The following is a 16839-nucleotide window of genomic DNA, read 5'->3' as shown; positions in this document are numbered from 1 at the left end:
CTGAGCATTATTTTGCCTCTGTAGCTGAAAGGAGAGTTATTTCATCCTGTAAATTGTCAATCTGCAGAATTGTAACACTATGTCTTGACATTGTTTCAGATCATTGACTGAACCATGTCAACGAAGTGTGGAATTTTCAAGTGTGGAGCTCCAAGCCGTCATGAAGTTTCTATTCTTGCAGAAGAAAACTCTAAAGGAAATCCATGAATGTATTATGCAAACATTGAGTGACAAGTACCCTTCTTACTGAACTGTGAAGAAGTGATGAGCAAACTTTCAGCATGGAGATTTCAAGGCCGAGGATGTAGAAAGGTCTGGGAGGCCTCAGATGGTGTCCCCTCCTGAAACTGTTGACCATGTCCATGACCTGATTTTGGCAGATCAGTGAATATTGGCTAAAACAATTGCTGAGACACTACAGTATCCAGGGAATGTGTTGGGTTTATAATCTATGAGCAGCTGGGGATACAGAAGCTGTCAGCCAAGTGGGTGCCCAAATGTTTGAATGCTGACAAGAAAAGACATCGAGTCGACACATCCAAGTTGGTTTTGCTGCATTTCCTTCGAGCTGGTGGCAAAATTTTGGAATGACTAGTTACTGTTGGTGAAACCTGGTTACAGCACTATGATCCTGAGATAAAACAACAGTCCATGCAATGGCGACACTCAGATTCACCAAGGCCAAAGAAGTTGAGGGCCCAAAAATCAGCAGGGAGGCTCATGACCACATTGTTTTGGGTTCAGGAAGGTGTTGTAATGACTGACTGCCTTCCTAGGGGTCAAACAGTTAATGCAGAACACTGCTGTAACCTGTTGTGCTGATTAAAGGAGGCATTGAAACAAAACAGGAGAGGGAAGCTGCTGAAAGGAGTTCTCTTTTGGAAGACAATGCACCTGTTCACAAGGCTGGCAAGATGATGGATGGTTTGATAAAACTGGGGTTTGATTGCACAAACCATCCACCCTACTCACCAGATCTTGTTCCATCTGACTATTTCCTGTTTCCAGAATTTCAAAATAGTTTGAAAGGGAGGCAATTTTCGAGTAATTCAGAGGTGATTGTTGCAGCAGAGTAGCATTTCAGTGACCAGACTTTTGTCACGGTTACAGAAACTTCAGACATGATGTGCCAAGTGTGTTGAACTTTGGGGAGAGGATGTTGAGCAACTTGTATGTTTCATGAGTCCATGTCATTCCCTTCTAGGTCAGGCTGAGGACATTTCAGCACCCCCTCGTGTATCATTCGGTATCACAGTTGCATTTAAACACAGATGTACTAGAAATTACCATTATACATGAAGTGCTGAGCTGATTATTTATACATAGACATTGCTGCAACTAATGGGCATGTTTAACACAATGTCACAAGCATGTGGAGGACTGAATTTTCTTGGCATGCAGATACATCAGGAATATTTGTAATAAGGTATATGGCACCATGAGCATTACTATTGATTTTAATGTACACAAAAAGATTGAATAATAAAGGTATGGCAGAAGGACAGCAGGAGGTGGCATTGCATGACTGTACAATCACATACAAAACACAGAATCACTCTGCAACACACAAGCGTTGGATGCATAAACAAGGGTAAGCTATGCTAAAGTTATGAAAGCAGGGCACCTTTTGCAATGGATGTCCCAGCTGGTGATGAAAGTAATTGAGATATATTGTTTTAGATCTAACACTTTGAATATGCTCCTGAAAATTATGAGACAGGTCGAGCCAAATGCCTTGTTACCTGATTGAAATATCGGTGCTGATCAGGCTGCTGTGCAGGTCAAAAGCTTGAAGTAGCTGGGAACTTCGGAAAGTCTTTTTGTAGTGCCACAGAACATAGCCTTGTTTTTTTGAGAAGTTAAAGAGAAGCTTTTTGGGGGAGGGGGGTCAGTGGTTAAGTTCCTGAAGGTCACTTCATATCTGAGTTTTTATTACCTGCCTTGCTGGGTTGGATCTTTAGATAACCATGTTATTGGCACATAAGAGGTGCTTTAAATGCAGTAGGTCAAGGGGTTACTTATTTATAAAAATGTAAAAGAGTTTGGGACAAGTATTGATAAAAGAGTTTGGGACAAGTATTGATCCCTCGGGTACACCTGTAGGCAGTGAGTGACAGAGAAGAGTCAGTCTCCACGATAAAGTTCTTATTAGTCAGGAAGTCTTTGAACTATTGTAAGGTTTCATTGCTGATGCGAATGCTAAGATGTGGACTAGTAATACTAAGTGGTCTACCAGGTCAATGAAAAAGATATCTGTAAGATTTTCTTTATGCAAGTTGGAAACTATGCCATGTTTAGACTCACAGAGTGCAGTCAAACCATGTTGTTTATTGGAGAGCAAATAATATATTTTTTCAGATATGATGTAAGTTGGTTACAAATTAATTTCCAAACTATTTTGCTGAGGGTTTGAAGCATGGAGACAGGCTAGTAGTGGTTGGTAGAGGAGGGTTTTGGATCTTTAGGAACAAGTCTGACAAAGGCTGACTTCCATGTTGTGGGCATGGAGATAGTTGTGAGGTTAAGGTCAATTATATCTTTTGGGAGGGATGGTGACAGTGTAGTGTCTGCAGTGATAAATACACCAAGGGAACAAGTTGTATGGTCCAGAGGGAGAGTCAAGTGGGATCTGTTTAAGCAATGGAGTAATTTGTTTGGCAGTGATTTAGGTAAAGGAGAATAGGTAAAGATATTTTGAAGGAAAAGGGCTTTATTTAGGAAGGAGAGGAAGGAGTGTTGTGCATGGGGGAAGGTTGGAAAATCTTTCAGGAAGTCAGAAAGTGTGAAGATGCCAGCATGACCGGTAATATGCCCTTGTGAGGGATGTTCCTTTGGAGGAGCTCTCTCAGAGATACTATTTATTTCATGCCAGAATTGTCTGTGAGACTGCAGGAGTGTGGTTTATTTAGATTTGAGGTATTCGGTTACAGATTGTTTGCTTGGTTATCTTCCATAAGATGGTGCAGTGTTTTCTGTTTTTCAGTGAGGGATCTTTTTTCCAGTTTTTCCAGGCTTCAGCTCGGTGGTACATTAAGCTTTTCAATTCTTTGGTGAGGTATTCAGTGCTGGTATATTTAAATAGTCTGGAGACTATGGGGAAATGAATATTCTGAAGAGATAGGAGAAGTTCAGATCATTCTTTAGCAGAAATGTTGGATTCAGTCAGGCAAAGTATGGGTGACCAGCCCACAGTGGAGAGCTGTGCTTGCAATTTGTCAAGTTTACAGTCACACTTGAACCATCTTTGTGAGGTGTTTGAGTCTCAAGTTTTGTATGTAAGATGTTATAATGTAGTAGTAACTGAAGGTTGGTGAGTGGATGAAAATAGAGAAGATGCTGGACAAGTGAGAGGTTGTAATGTTGTCTAAGAGTAAGGGGCAGTATGTTTTAGATTTGGTCTAGATGACTCATTTACTAGTTGGAGTAGTTTCAGGTCAGCAAGAAGCTTATTCATATCATGTTAACAAGATCATTCACTTTTATTCTGCTTAACCTTGAGTAATCTGAATTAAATCTAAAAGGACTGTACTTCACTTCAGCAATAAATAATAGAACAAAATAGTTTCTTTCTAAATTTCTTCAAAATACTAAAGCAAACTGTTCTCTTGTTTATCCATAGTAATACCTTAAAACATTTTTCTAGGATCAGTACACGGGCTCTTCCATGTATCCACTGTTGCTTGTCATATTTGCATTAATTATTACAAAAGCATGTTATATATGCAGGCTATAACAATATTTTATTTTAAAGCTCATGTGATATGCAATAAAACTCCATTGATAAATGACCTCTGATTAGGACAGCTGGACAGCTATTAATTGTTGATATACTAATTATGCATACTGTCATAATGTTTGTATTTCTGTAAATATTTCATCAACTGAGCAATATAGAACTGTTTGGTCTCGAAAAAACTCACAGCAAGATGAACAAAAAAGCTGCTGACACTATATGTATAGCTTGAGCAGTTATGCACATACTGTAACCTCTTTACAAAACATAAAATTGTTATCTTCTATGTTCATTGTGACCTAAAAAATCCAGTTTAGAACTTGGAGTTCAATGAATGTCACCAATGTAAAGCTGCGGTTATGCTGAACATTTTGTCATTTGTACTACATTAATAGCACATCTAGTTCTAGAGCTATGAACATTTGCTTATATTGCAAGCTTATAACTTAATTTTGTGAAAATGCTCATTCTAAGTTATATTGCAGTTTTCAAGAGATCTCCTGCAGCAAAAGACTCATAAAATGTTGTTATAAAATTCTATGTAGAAAAATAATTCACTAGCAGTCAACCGTCACACAAACTGATGCTGTCCTTAAGGTCCAAATTAGAATACAACTGGCTTTACCTGGCATCAGCCAAACAGTTCATAATAGAATCCAGTTGTGTTTCTTGGTTTTATTTACTACAATAAGTAAACAGATAAGAACTTCAGCTTAACTTGGTACTTTTTTATATAACTTATAGTCAAGCAGATATTACTTGGCTGGCTGCAGTCAAAAGGAAGGTAGTCTTACTTTACAGGCTTTTCTTTAAGGGCAGCAGAAAGTTTTATATAAAGCACTTCCCTGACACTTGTGATAGGTAGCACAAAATGTTATGGCAGAATAAATAAGGCCAGTATAGTTTGTTTGGAACTCACTTGTTTGTCTCTTTTCCTCTAAGTGTACACATAATGTATGGCTATGAGCCAGTTCAGTACTGTGCTTTAGAAGCCTTTGTGTCCTCACAGCTGTTCAGCCACTTCCTTCCCTCTCTTGTCAACCCAATAATTAACCTTATTATCTGCTTCAAAATGGTGAAACCTGAGGGGCTAATATGGCTAAACAGCAATGCCATCCACATACATATTTTGTTACTGGCCTTTCTTATGTTAGGATCCTCCTGCTTTCTTAAAGCTTACTTGATGTTCAAATCCATCAGGTCCTGATTTCTATTTCCTATAGACCCAGATTCACACTGATATGTTTATTTTATTTATTATACATTTTACTGTCATTCTGATTTTCAAAAAAGGGCAAATTGTTCCCATTATTATTATCACCTTATGTAGATCTTTGTTTTTCACTGTGCATGCATGCCACTAAATCAAGGAAGTGGGAAAGTCTCTTCCCAGAACAAACTCGGTCTGGGTATTACTCCAACTTAATGGCTTAATATACCTAAAAGAATATTAAATACCACCGTCTTTAGAGTGCCTTCTCTCCCTATGTGCAGACACAGTCCTCATTTCCTTCACTGAAGTTGCCATAGTATTATTTGCTAATGAATCATTTATCAAAGTACTTCCAAAATCAGGAAGGCATATACGTGTTTCCCATCACCCATAAGTCACATTTTTGAATTCACAACTGAGTATTACTGAGTGCAGCTGTTTCAGCCTCATCTGCAGCCATGAAAGTGTCTCCCTACCAGCTGATTCAGTTTCAGTTGCACACATGGAATGTGTATCACACCTGGTACATGCATCACACTTTTAAATATGGAAGCTTATGACACAGTGCACAGGCTCAACACTTAGTGAATAATTTTTATGAGAGCCCACGTTCAGCACCCTAAAACTATTTCTGATTCTCTATCTTATTTTTAGTTCCATTCCCAGTTACAGGTGGCCTAGGACATTCTCTGTGACTCTGAGAAGGCAAATGTCTTTATTTATCACCTTTCTTGTCATAACATTCCTATCAGATCCACCACTTGTCTAGGGGATCATTTCAGTCTGACAGTCTACTGCATTTTGTTGTAGCTTACTTGCTTTCACGTATCTCTAAAAAGGCTCTGTTAATTGGTCTGCAGAGGCTACATTCTCTTGTCTTACCCAAGGGTAGACTTCTCATCAAATGATCCTGTACAATGAGCACTACAGTCCTGGGTACTGAATTTTCTTCCAGTTCTGTGTCATGTGAGATAGGTCAAAAATTCCAAGCATGAAATCTTTGGGTATGGACAACAAGACTGAGCCTGAACATATGAATATTTCTGCTTTTAACTTTTTGTAGTTGTTTGCTTGTGCATATTCAAATCATAGTATTCTTTTTCGAATTTCCCATTCACAAATGGGGATGGCACTCTAGCACTCTTAGCACCTGGCCAGTCTTTTTTCAGTTTTTGAAGAAGTGACTGGCTCTTATTAACTTGCATCCCAAGCAGGGGGTCCTTCTTATGTGTGTTCTCAATCTCCAGCCAGGGCCTGGACATCCTCTTGCAGGGTTTGAATGACCCTCTACTTTTCTTGGGCATTTGTTATTTAAAACTCTGTATTTTCCTTTTGGATCACCGCAGGACCCTTGAATTGCTTTACAAGATGTCTGAGCAGAGATTGCCTAGCAGCAGTGGTCTGATGCATGTTCTGTTGCCTAGCAGCAGTGGTCTGTTACATGTTTTGTTGCCTAGCAGCAGTGGTCTGTTGCATGTTCTGTTGCCTAGCAGCAGTGGTCTGTTGCATGTTCTGTTGCCTAGCAGCAGTCAGTGGTCTGTTCTGTTGCCTAGCAGCAGTGGTCTGTTGCATGTTTTGTTGCCTAGCAGCAGTGGTCTGTTGCATGTTCTGTTGCCTAGCAGCAGTGGTCTGATGCATGTTCTGTTGCCTAGCAGCAGTGGTCTGTTGCATGTTCTGTTGCCTAGCAGCAGTGGTCTGTTGCATGTTCTGTTGCCTAGCAGCAGTGGTCTGATGCATGTTCTGTTGCGTAGCAGCAGTGGTCTGTTGCATGTTTTGTTGCCTAGCAGCAGTGGTCTGTTGCATGTTCTGTTGCCTAGCAGCAGTGGTCTGATGCATGTTCTGTTGCCTAGCAGCAGTGGTCTGTTGCATGTTCTGTTGCCTAGCAGCAATGGTCTGTTGCATGTTCTGTTGCCTAGCAGCAGTGGTCTGTTGCATGTTCTGTTGATAAGTTCTGTAAGTTTCTTACTGCTCATGAATACCTTGAAACAATGCATCTATAGCTTTCTCCATTTTCCTCTATCTGCTTTTGACTTTCCTAGAGAAAGAGAGGAGTTTCAATAAAACTTTTCATAGTTTCCTAGGCCAGATAGTATTTTAAATGGACCCCAGCATTTTTACTGAATGAGAAACACCACTGTTTATTTTTGAGATGCTTAAAATAAAAGCAGTTATGTAAACAAGATAATTCACTTTAATGCAGCTAAACCTAAATTAAGCTGATTTAAACAACAAATGAATATGTTTTACTTTAGTAATAAATGGTAGAACAAAGCCATTTCCTTTTACAACTCTTCAAAATAATAAAACAAACGTTTTAAAGCATCAGGATTAGAGAATCTTAATAGGGACTTATGCCTACAGAACCTACTTCATCATCAGTCATTTGCTACAAATACTGTTTCTCCACTTCTTAACTCAAGGTTACAAATAGAACATAATTGGTTCTATTCAGCTTCGGCCAGAAAGTTGTTAATAACAGTAGTTTATCTTTTATTTGTTTTATATAAACATTTCATAAAATAGATATCAGTCTAAACTCGATGTGTTTATTTTGTGAATAACAGCCACAGCAGACTTACTTGGAAGACAACAGTCAGTGGGAAAATAAAATCTTACTTTATATGCTTTCTGTTATAATAGCTGGTTAACAGAAATTGCTCCTCTCATGTCTGGTAGCAGACTTTAAGCTTTTCAGAACACAGTCTTATAATCAGTAACCACAGTGGTGCCCTTTCCCACAGCTGAGCAGCTAACAGTCTTCTTCCAAACACTTAACTCTCTCTCTCAGCTGCCCTGATTTTAGCCTCCTGCTTAGACTTAGTACAGATCTACTTACAGGGAAGCTCTGTTTTCCCCTCTCCCTTACTGTCATTATGACAGCCATACCTGTGCCCCATGTCCTACATTGTATCTACCGGTGCTCCAGTTCACCGGTCCAATATCTGAATTTACATCAGGGCCAACAGGGAATGTAAAGGTGTTCTGGGGGGGGGGGGGTTCTGCCATCTTCTAGACAATTTTTTTTTTATATATGACCTACCCACGTTCACTGTTCTCTACCCTTGTTCTTGTTGACACATATCTAAGGGCAGCTCCCCTCTTTGGACCATGCCTCATTTTAAGGAGCTTCATCAATGAATGCCCAGTCCCCAGGATGGGTCCTCCCATCCCTCCCTGCCACTTTATCAGATGCATGTTCAAACCAGGGTTGTCTGGACAGTTGTCAAGGCTTTATCCCTCTATGCCACTATACCAGATATAGGGGAGACCATTTCTTCTAGGGCAAGGCATTCCAAATATATTGCAAAAACGTACAGCTTATGTAACAGCCTTTTTACATCCCTGTCATAGCATATATAGATAGGCAATGTAACCTACAACTGAGAAAGCATAGTTTTCTGGTCTTAAGGGTAGCGCACATTTTCCTTAAGGAAGAAAAAAAAAAAAGGGAAAACTTGTTGTACAGGAATTAATACTCTTGATATCAGCATATGAAATATTAAAATAGGCCACCATGGTCAAACCTTCTTGTGTAAGATCCATGTAAAAGATCACTTTGTATTCTTATTAAAAAAAAGAAAACAGGATTCAGGCTGATATTACTTTATTAAAAGACATTTTATTAAGTTAAAACACGAGATGAGTGCTTTCATCCTTGTCAGAGCTTCATCAGATCTAAGTTATACATAGCAATAACAAGCAGTTTATACTTTTCCATTTTCCAGATAAAATGCCACATAAATAATAGCAAAAGCTTTAATGCAAGAACACAGACAGCATTCAATGGCAGTGATTTTAACTCCTCATCTTAGAAAGTACAGACTCATTGTGTATCTGGCTGTTGAACAGTGTGTTAGGTATAATGTCAAATAACGATGCAAGCACCTAGTCATGCATTTTTGTTACATGAACATAGTATATAATAAAAAAGATGGCACTGAGACTATATCATTTCTTCCAAGAAATACATACTTTCCATAGAGAACTCCTGTGGATAACCTTGGTGTGCCTGAGGTTCAAATGCTGTGCATAAGTAATCAATTTCTAGGACAGCTTGTCATAACAATGGTAACAAAAGTTGCACAGACTGGAATTAAAAAAAGCAAGACTGAGCAGATACATCTTAATGGAATACAATATGTTATTCTTGGAGTATTAGTACAGCAACTGCATATATATACATATATATATATATATATATATATATATATATATATATATTAGTTACCTACACTTAATTGAACTTTCATTTAATTGACATCAAAAGACTGACTGCATAATACTGACACTACAACATTTTGATCTAAATATCTAAACACAAATTTCTGACAGAATGGAAGTTATACTAAGGAAGGCTTATGCCCTTTCCCCACTGCTGTGCAACCCCGAAGTTGGTATATATTATTAACAGGGGGTGTGGGGTGCAGGGGGGCTTAGCCCCCTGCAAATCATTGCCAAAATGTGGTTTAAGATTGTCAGATTTTTCAATGGTTTTCTATGAGGTTAAGCTTTGTCACAGTTTTCAATGTTTTTGTGGGGAGGGGACAAGAGGCCCTGCACCCCCTATGTAGGGGTTACAGCCCCACCACTCTCCTGCTAATTATGTAGACTAACTCTGTGGTCTCATAATAGTGGGGAAAGGGAATAAAGCCTTCACTAGTATAACTTCCATATTGTCTTTACACAGGAGTTGCTAAATAGGTATATATATATATATATATATATATATATATATATATATATATGGTTTACTATCAAAATGTTGATCCGTACTACGTCGAATAATGTATAATCGACAACAGAAGTTCAAAAACGGTAACATCGGTGTCAAAAAAACAATCTAGGAACGGTTTTAACATGGGTCGAGGTAGGTGTTCAGTGTTATTCCGAACTACAAACATCTCCCCTACCTCGACCCATGTTAAAACCCGTTGTTAGATTGTTATTTTTGACACCGATGGTACCACTTTCGAACATCCGTTTTCGAGTATACGTTATTCGACGTAGTACGGATCGACATTTTGATAGTAAACCTATATATCTATATATATATATATATATATATATATATATATATATATATATATATCTATATATATATAAAACCTGAATCATGCAGGATGAAGGCAAGGAGACTTAAAAGGAAGTCTGCAGAGGGGGAAGAAGAAAGGAGACAGTGAAGTTAAATGAGACAGGACAAGAAGCTGGAGGGAAAGAGGAGTCCATTTAGCCCAGGACTGGTAAAGGAGGAAGGCAGAAGACCATAAGGGGAGGGTTAAAGGTCACATCATGGAATGTAGAGGGAAACACACTCATAAAACAGTGAAGCAGTAACGAGATACATGAGAGAGGGCAGTGGCACATGCTTACTTCCTCTTTTAAGAGACCAAGCTTGAACTAAGGGAAGAATATCTTAAGATGATGGGTGAGCATATCTGTGGAGAAGAGAAAAAGTAGCATCAGTTCTGTTCAAGAATGGTCTATGACTACTGGAATAAAAAGCAGAAGAAGTAGAGTCAGGACGTGGATAATTTAGTTAGGCATAATTGAAAGGATGAGGTAAAACCTTGAGAATATATATATATATATATATATATATATATATATATATATATATATATATATATATATATATGTATATATATATATATATATATATATATATATATATATATATATATATATATATATATGTATATATGCTGCAAATGGTGACAGAGTGGACTTTTTCACAGATTTTTTTCAGTTCATGGAATGGGTAGGGAGTACCTGAAGTGGAATTAAATGGAGGAGAGTATGACGTGACACAGAGGAAAGTACTAGGTAGGAAAGCAGGGGGACGGGTCACAAAAACAAAAGGCAGGGGATTAGCAGCATTATGGAGTAGGAGGGCTGGGTGGATATGTCAACAGTGATGTGCACATGAGGCAGGTAATGCACATTTGGCAGACAGTGATGTGCCAGTGAAGCAGACTGCATTGTTTGGATATTTCAACAGTGATGTGCACATGAGGCAGGTAATGCACATTTGGCAGACGGGGATGTGCCAGTGAAGCAGGCTGCATTGTTTGGATATGTCAACAGTGATGTGCACATGAGGCAGGTAATGCACATTTGGCAGATGGGGATGTGCCAATGAAGCAGGCTGCATTGTTTGGATATGTCAACAGTGACATGCACACAAGGCAGGTAATACACATTTGGCAGACAGTGATGTGCCAGTGAAGCAGGCTGCATTGTTTGGATATGTCTACAGTGATGTGCACATGAGGCAGGTAATGCACATTTGGCAGACAGGGATGTACCAGTGAAGAAGGCTTCATTGTTTGGATATGTTTACAGTGATGTGCACACGAGGCAGGTAATGCACATTTGGCAGACGGGGATGTTCCAGTGAAGCAGGCTGCATTGTTTGGATATGTCAGCAGTGATGTGCACACGAGGCAGGTAATGCACATTTGGCAAACAGTGATGTGCCAGTGAAGCAGGCTGCATTGTTTGGATATGTCAACAGTGATGTGCACACGAGGCAGGTAATGCACATTTGGCAAACAGTGACATGCCAGTGAAGCAGGCTGTATTGTTTGGACATGTCTACAGTGATGTGCACATGAGGCAGGTAATGCACATTTGGCAGACAGGGGATGTGCCAGTGAAGCAGGCTGCATTGTTTGGATATGTCTACAGTGATGTGCACACAAGGCAGGTAATGCACATTTGGCAGACGGGGATGTGCCAGTGAAGCAGGCTGCATTGTTTGGATATGTCAACAGTGATGTGCACATGAGGCAGGTAATGCACATTTGGCAGACGGGGATGTGCCAGTGAAGCAGGCTGCATTGTTTGGATATGTCAGCAGTGATGTGCACACGAGGCAGGTAATGCACATTTGGCAAACAGTGACATGCCAGTGAAGCAGGCTGCATTGTTTGGATATGTCTACAGTGATGTGCACATGAGGCAGGTAATGCACATTTGGCAGACAGGGGATGTGCCAGTGAAGCAGGCTGCATTGTTTGGATATGTCTACAGTGATGTGCACACAAGGCAGGTAATGCACATTTGGCAGACGGGGATGTGCCAGTGAAGCAGGCTGCATTGTTTGGATATGTCTACAGTGATGTGCACATGAGGCAGGTAATGCACATTTGGCAGACGGGGATGTGCCAGTGAAGCAGGCTGCATTGTTTGGATATGTCTACAGTGATGTGCACATGAGGCAGGTAATGCACATTTGGCAGACGGGGATGTGCCAGTGAAGCAGGCTGCATTGTTTGGATATGTCTACAGTGATGTGCACATGAGGCAGGTAATGCACATTTGGCAGATGGGGATGTGCCAGTGAAGCAGGCTGCATTGTTTGGATATGTCTACAGTGATGTGCACATGGGGCAGGTAATGCACATTTGGCAGATGGGGATGTGCCAGTGAAGCAGGCTGCATTGTTTGGATATGTCTACAGTGATGTGCACATGAGGCAGGTAATGCACATTTGGCAGACAGGGATGTGCCAGTGAAGCAGGCTGCATTGTTTGGATATGTCTACAGTGATGTGCACATGAGGCAGGTAATGCACATTTGGCAGACGGGGATGTTCCAGTGAAGCAGGCTGCATTGTTTGGATATGTCTACAGTGATGTGCACATGGGGCTGGTAATGCACATTTGGCAGATGGGGATGTGCCAGTGAAGCAGGCTGCATTGTTTGGATATGTCAACAGTGATGTGCACATGAGGCAGGTAATGCACATTTGGCAGACGGGGATGTGCCAGTGAAGCAGGCTGCATTGTTTGGATATGTCTACAGTGATGTGCACATGGGGCAGGTAATGCACATTTGGCAGATGGGGATGTGCCAGTGAAGCAGACTGCATTGTTTGGATATGTCTACAGTGATGTGCACATGAGGCAGGTAATGCACATTTGGCAGATGGGGATGTGCCAGTGAAGCAGGCTGCATTGTTTGGATATGTCTACAGTGATGTGCACATGAGGCAGGTAATGCACATTTGGGAGACGGGGATGTGCCAGTGAAGCAGGCTGCATTGTTTGGATATGTCTACAGTGATGTGCACACAAGGCAGGTAATGCACATTTGGCAGATGGGGATGTGCCAGTGAAGCAGGCTGCATTGTTTGGATATGTCTACAGTGATGTGCACACAAGGCAGGTAATGCACATTTGGCAGATGGGGATGTGCCAGTGAAGCAGGCTGCATTGTTTGGATATGTCTACAGTGATGTGCACATGAGGCAGGTAATGCACATTTGGGAGACGGGGATGTGCCAGTGAAGCAGGCTGCATTGTTTCTGACATGGAGGACGACAAGGAAAATGGTGACAAAGGCACGATACTGGATGGGGCAATTTCATGCACCAGCTGCTATCATTTTGAAAAAGAAGGGGATCAAGGATGATGGATAGAGGTTAAGACTAAAAGAGACCACCTAGAATACACTTAAATATGCTGTTTGAAAGAGTTTAATGCTACCTCTGTGGGTACTCCTAAGGACTTGAAACCGAATGATGAAGTTTCTCTGGTTATTGTACATTTTTGAAATTTACAGTGACCTAACTTGTTTTCTTTTATGTACAGAGATAGAAAATGTGTATTCAGAAATGTAACAGTGTTATTTTTTGTTACAGTATCTTACTACTTACCTTCATTCTGTTGCACTTCCAATGTCATTTGTTAGCGTAGAACGTGCACTTTCCTGTTTTGCAAATTTAGTAAAATTGAAACCCAATAATTATCCTGTGGTATGACATAATAAAATGATTTATTCATATTGATTGCAATGGGGATCACTTAACCCTAGACGGATAATTATGTCCAGTTCCTTAACTCTGTCTTCATTTCATTTTATTGGATCAGATCAAAGATTTCAGCCATTTCTGTGTGTTAAAAGACTAAAATGCCTAAGATGTCTTTACTGCAGGCCTGTGTAATTCATTTCATCAGATCTCATTTGATTTATTTGGAGTATGAAATGTTGTAGTCTAAACCCCATTATAACTGCACTTTTTGGTCATTTTAAGAGGTCATTTATCATTTCTGGAATCCACCCTACTAAATACTGGTCTATATAATTCCCTAGCAATTACTTTGTTACTGTTTCATGTTTTCAGTGTATCCAATAATTATACTTCCTCTGCAAATACTTAATTTTTTAGAGGTTTGATTTCTCCACATCTTTTGGGGTTTTAGTACAATGACGGGAATGAACTTCATTCCTAAGTCAAAGTATGATTGAAGTTCATGAAATTAGTATTGTTTCACTTTTTGATATTAACCAGAAATGCTCTTCGCAGCACCCGTGATATGCTCAGTATTGACTACTTCTGCAATTCCTATGGTGTTACATGTATTGGTAACATATCTAAGTACAATTGTAAATTCTTTTTTTATAAGACCCGTTGCTCCTACTACTGTTGAAACCATCTGGGTAACCTTATTCCACATTGCCCTCCTTTCTGCCTGTAAATCATGGGATTTTATGACTTTGTGTCTCTCTGTACATAAGACACTGTAATCACTGGGTGTGGCAATTTCAATGATCAATGCTACGTTTGTCTTCATTTCTTGGACCACTATATCTGGTTTTCTAGCATCTATTTTTTAACTGTTGGCAATGAGTGATCCCATGTGATATAAACGTCATCATTTTTGATGATGCGTTATAGCTCATGTCTCCAATGTTTTTCAGCTACCTCAGTATTATATTATAATGTCTGCACAATGCCCAATGCAACAGTCTTGCCATATTATTATGCCTTTCAGTATACAGTCCTTCTGCCATTAGTATATCATAACCAGCAACAAGATGTGTGACTGTTTCCAGTTCTGTTCTACAAAGCTTACATGTGTCTGTTTCTCCCACGTCAGTGTGTACATAGTCCACTATCTTGGGCTGCCAATATTAACCTTTCCTCTTTTGGTTTAAATTCATCTCTCTTTAACCATTTCTGCATTGATCCTGATCAACATGAGGTTGTTCCAAGAGTTTTCTGTACTTGTAACTATATTTATGCATTTTCTACATTTCTTGCCTTCTCATCTGATCTTTAAGCTTATATTCTTTGTTTTTTTTTTTTTTTTGGCACATTCAGTCGCTGCCTGATTTTTATCTACTTCTGGTTTGATTTCCATTCCCGCTTGACACCAATATGCTTCTGCTAAACTAAGCAGGGAAGTCATCTTAGACTTATTCTCTTCATGTTTTAAAACTTTCACTACATTTGGGTCTTGTGAGGTAAGTAGATATGTATGTAGTCCTACACCTGTAGATCTATACATGTAATCAGTCTCGAGGAGGCCTATAACTCCTTCAGAACATATAATCTTGATATACACTGATTTTTATAAATCATTTCATAAACATGAAGCATCCTTCTTGTTTTCCTGTCCAACCAATCCAACACCTTTTGGGAACCAGTCAATCTCTCCAAAACTGTAAGTTAGGACAGGAAAAGCAAATTGGTTTACAGCTTAGACTTTGTCAGTGCTGCTTTCAATATTAATTTTAGTCTTCTAAAGTATTCGTTACTAAGTTTTATTCACAGTTGTTAATGTTTTATTGATCGATTCCCAAATATTTATACACTCCCTCTTGATCAATTTCTTTGGTATGACGTTCCTGTCCCAGTCTGATGTTTTCTTGTTGCTGCAGCTTTCCTACTTTAAAGGTTGCTTTTGCACATTTATCAAGACTAAAAGACTTTCCTATATCATCTAAAAAAGTTCTGACCACTTGTAGTCGTGATTTCAGTACCTCATCTAATGAACTAGACAGTTTTAAATCATCTACAAAAAGAAGATGAGAAGTCTTTATACTTTGTTGTTTTCTGGGAGCCAAATTATAACCATGACCTAATCAGTTAAATAGACAGCTTAATGGGTTAAGGGCAAGACAAAATAACAGCAGTGACAGAGGATCATCCTGCAATATCCCCATTTGAAATTTTATCCCTGGAATAATAATTTATCCTTTGTTATGGCTTAACTGCAAACTGGTCTGCCACTGTTTCATGGTCACTGTAGTGTAATCAGTGTAGGGTATATCTTATACATTTTAAGCACTGTTTTATCCATGAATGTGGAATACTGTCAAATGCTTTTTTGTAGTCTGTCCATGCCATACTTAGATTCTTCCCCTTTTTACAGTTCTCCATTATGAATTTATTTAACAACAAATGATCCTTTGATCCATATGACTTTCTTTTGTTATCCTTTTGTTCTATTGCCATGATTGAGTTTTCTTCTGAATGATTATAAACTCTCTAGGCATCAGTTCCAGTGTATAGTTTGTATGTCATTGGAAGGCAAGTTATCAGGCTATACTTTTTAGAATAGCTTGCAGGTTCACTCCTAAGTAGGAGTGTTGTTTTTCCTGTTATTAACCAGGTTGGTGTCTGTTTGGGGTGCACATATAAATAGTTCTTACTCATGGCTAAATCTTCATGTAAAGATGTTAATATTTTTAGCCAGAAGTTAGGTACTACATCTGGGCCTGGGGTTATTCCAATTAAGAGCTTTTCTTAACTTTGTTTCAATCTCTCTCTGGCTGTTACTTCATCCCATTTCATATCCTGTACATTTGAATTTCTTATTCTTTTACTACGTCAATCCATTCAATGTCTTTGTTATGTTCCAAAGGATCTTCATAGATATTTCTCCAAAATGCATCTATTTCTTATTTTTTTGTGGTGTTTCAATTCCTTTTGCCTTGTTTCTCAGTTTTGTACAAAACATGTTTGAGTCATCAATAAATTGCTTATTTTGTACTTTTCCTTTATATTTATCTGCATATCTTCTACATTTTTCTGTCTATGCTGCTATTTTTAGATTATTATTTATGATAGCACATGATAGATACTGATTTGTTCTGATACTGC

This window comes from Protopterus annectens, chromosome 1.part0 (assembly GCF_019279795.1).
Source record: "Protopterus annectens isolate FY-2018-M chromosome 1.part0, PAN1.0, whole genome shotgun sequence".
In the NCBI taxonomy this organism is placed as follows: domain Eukaryota; kingdom Metazoa; phylum Chordata; order Ceratodontiformes; family Protopteridae; genus Protopterus; species Protopterus annectens.
Note: the sequence above shows the minus strand (reverse complement) of the source record.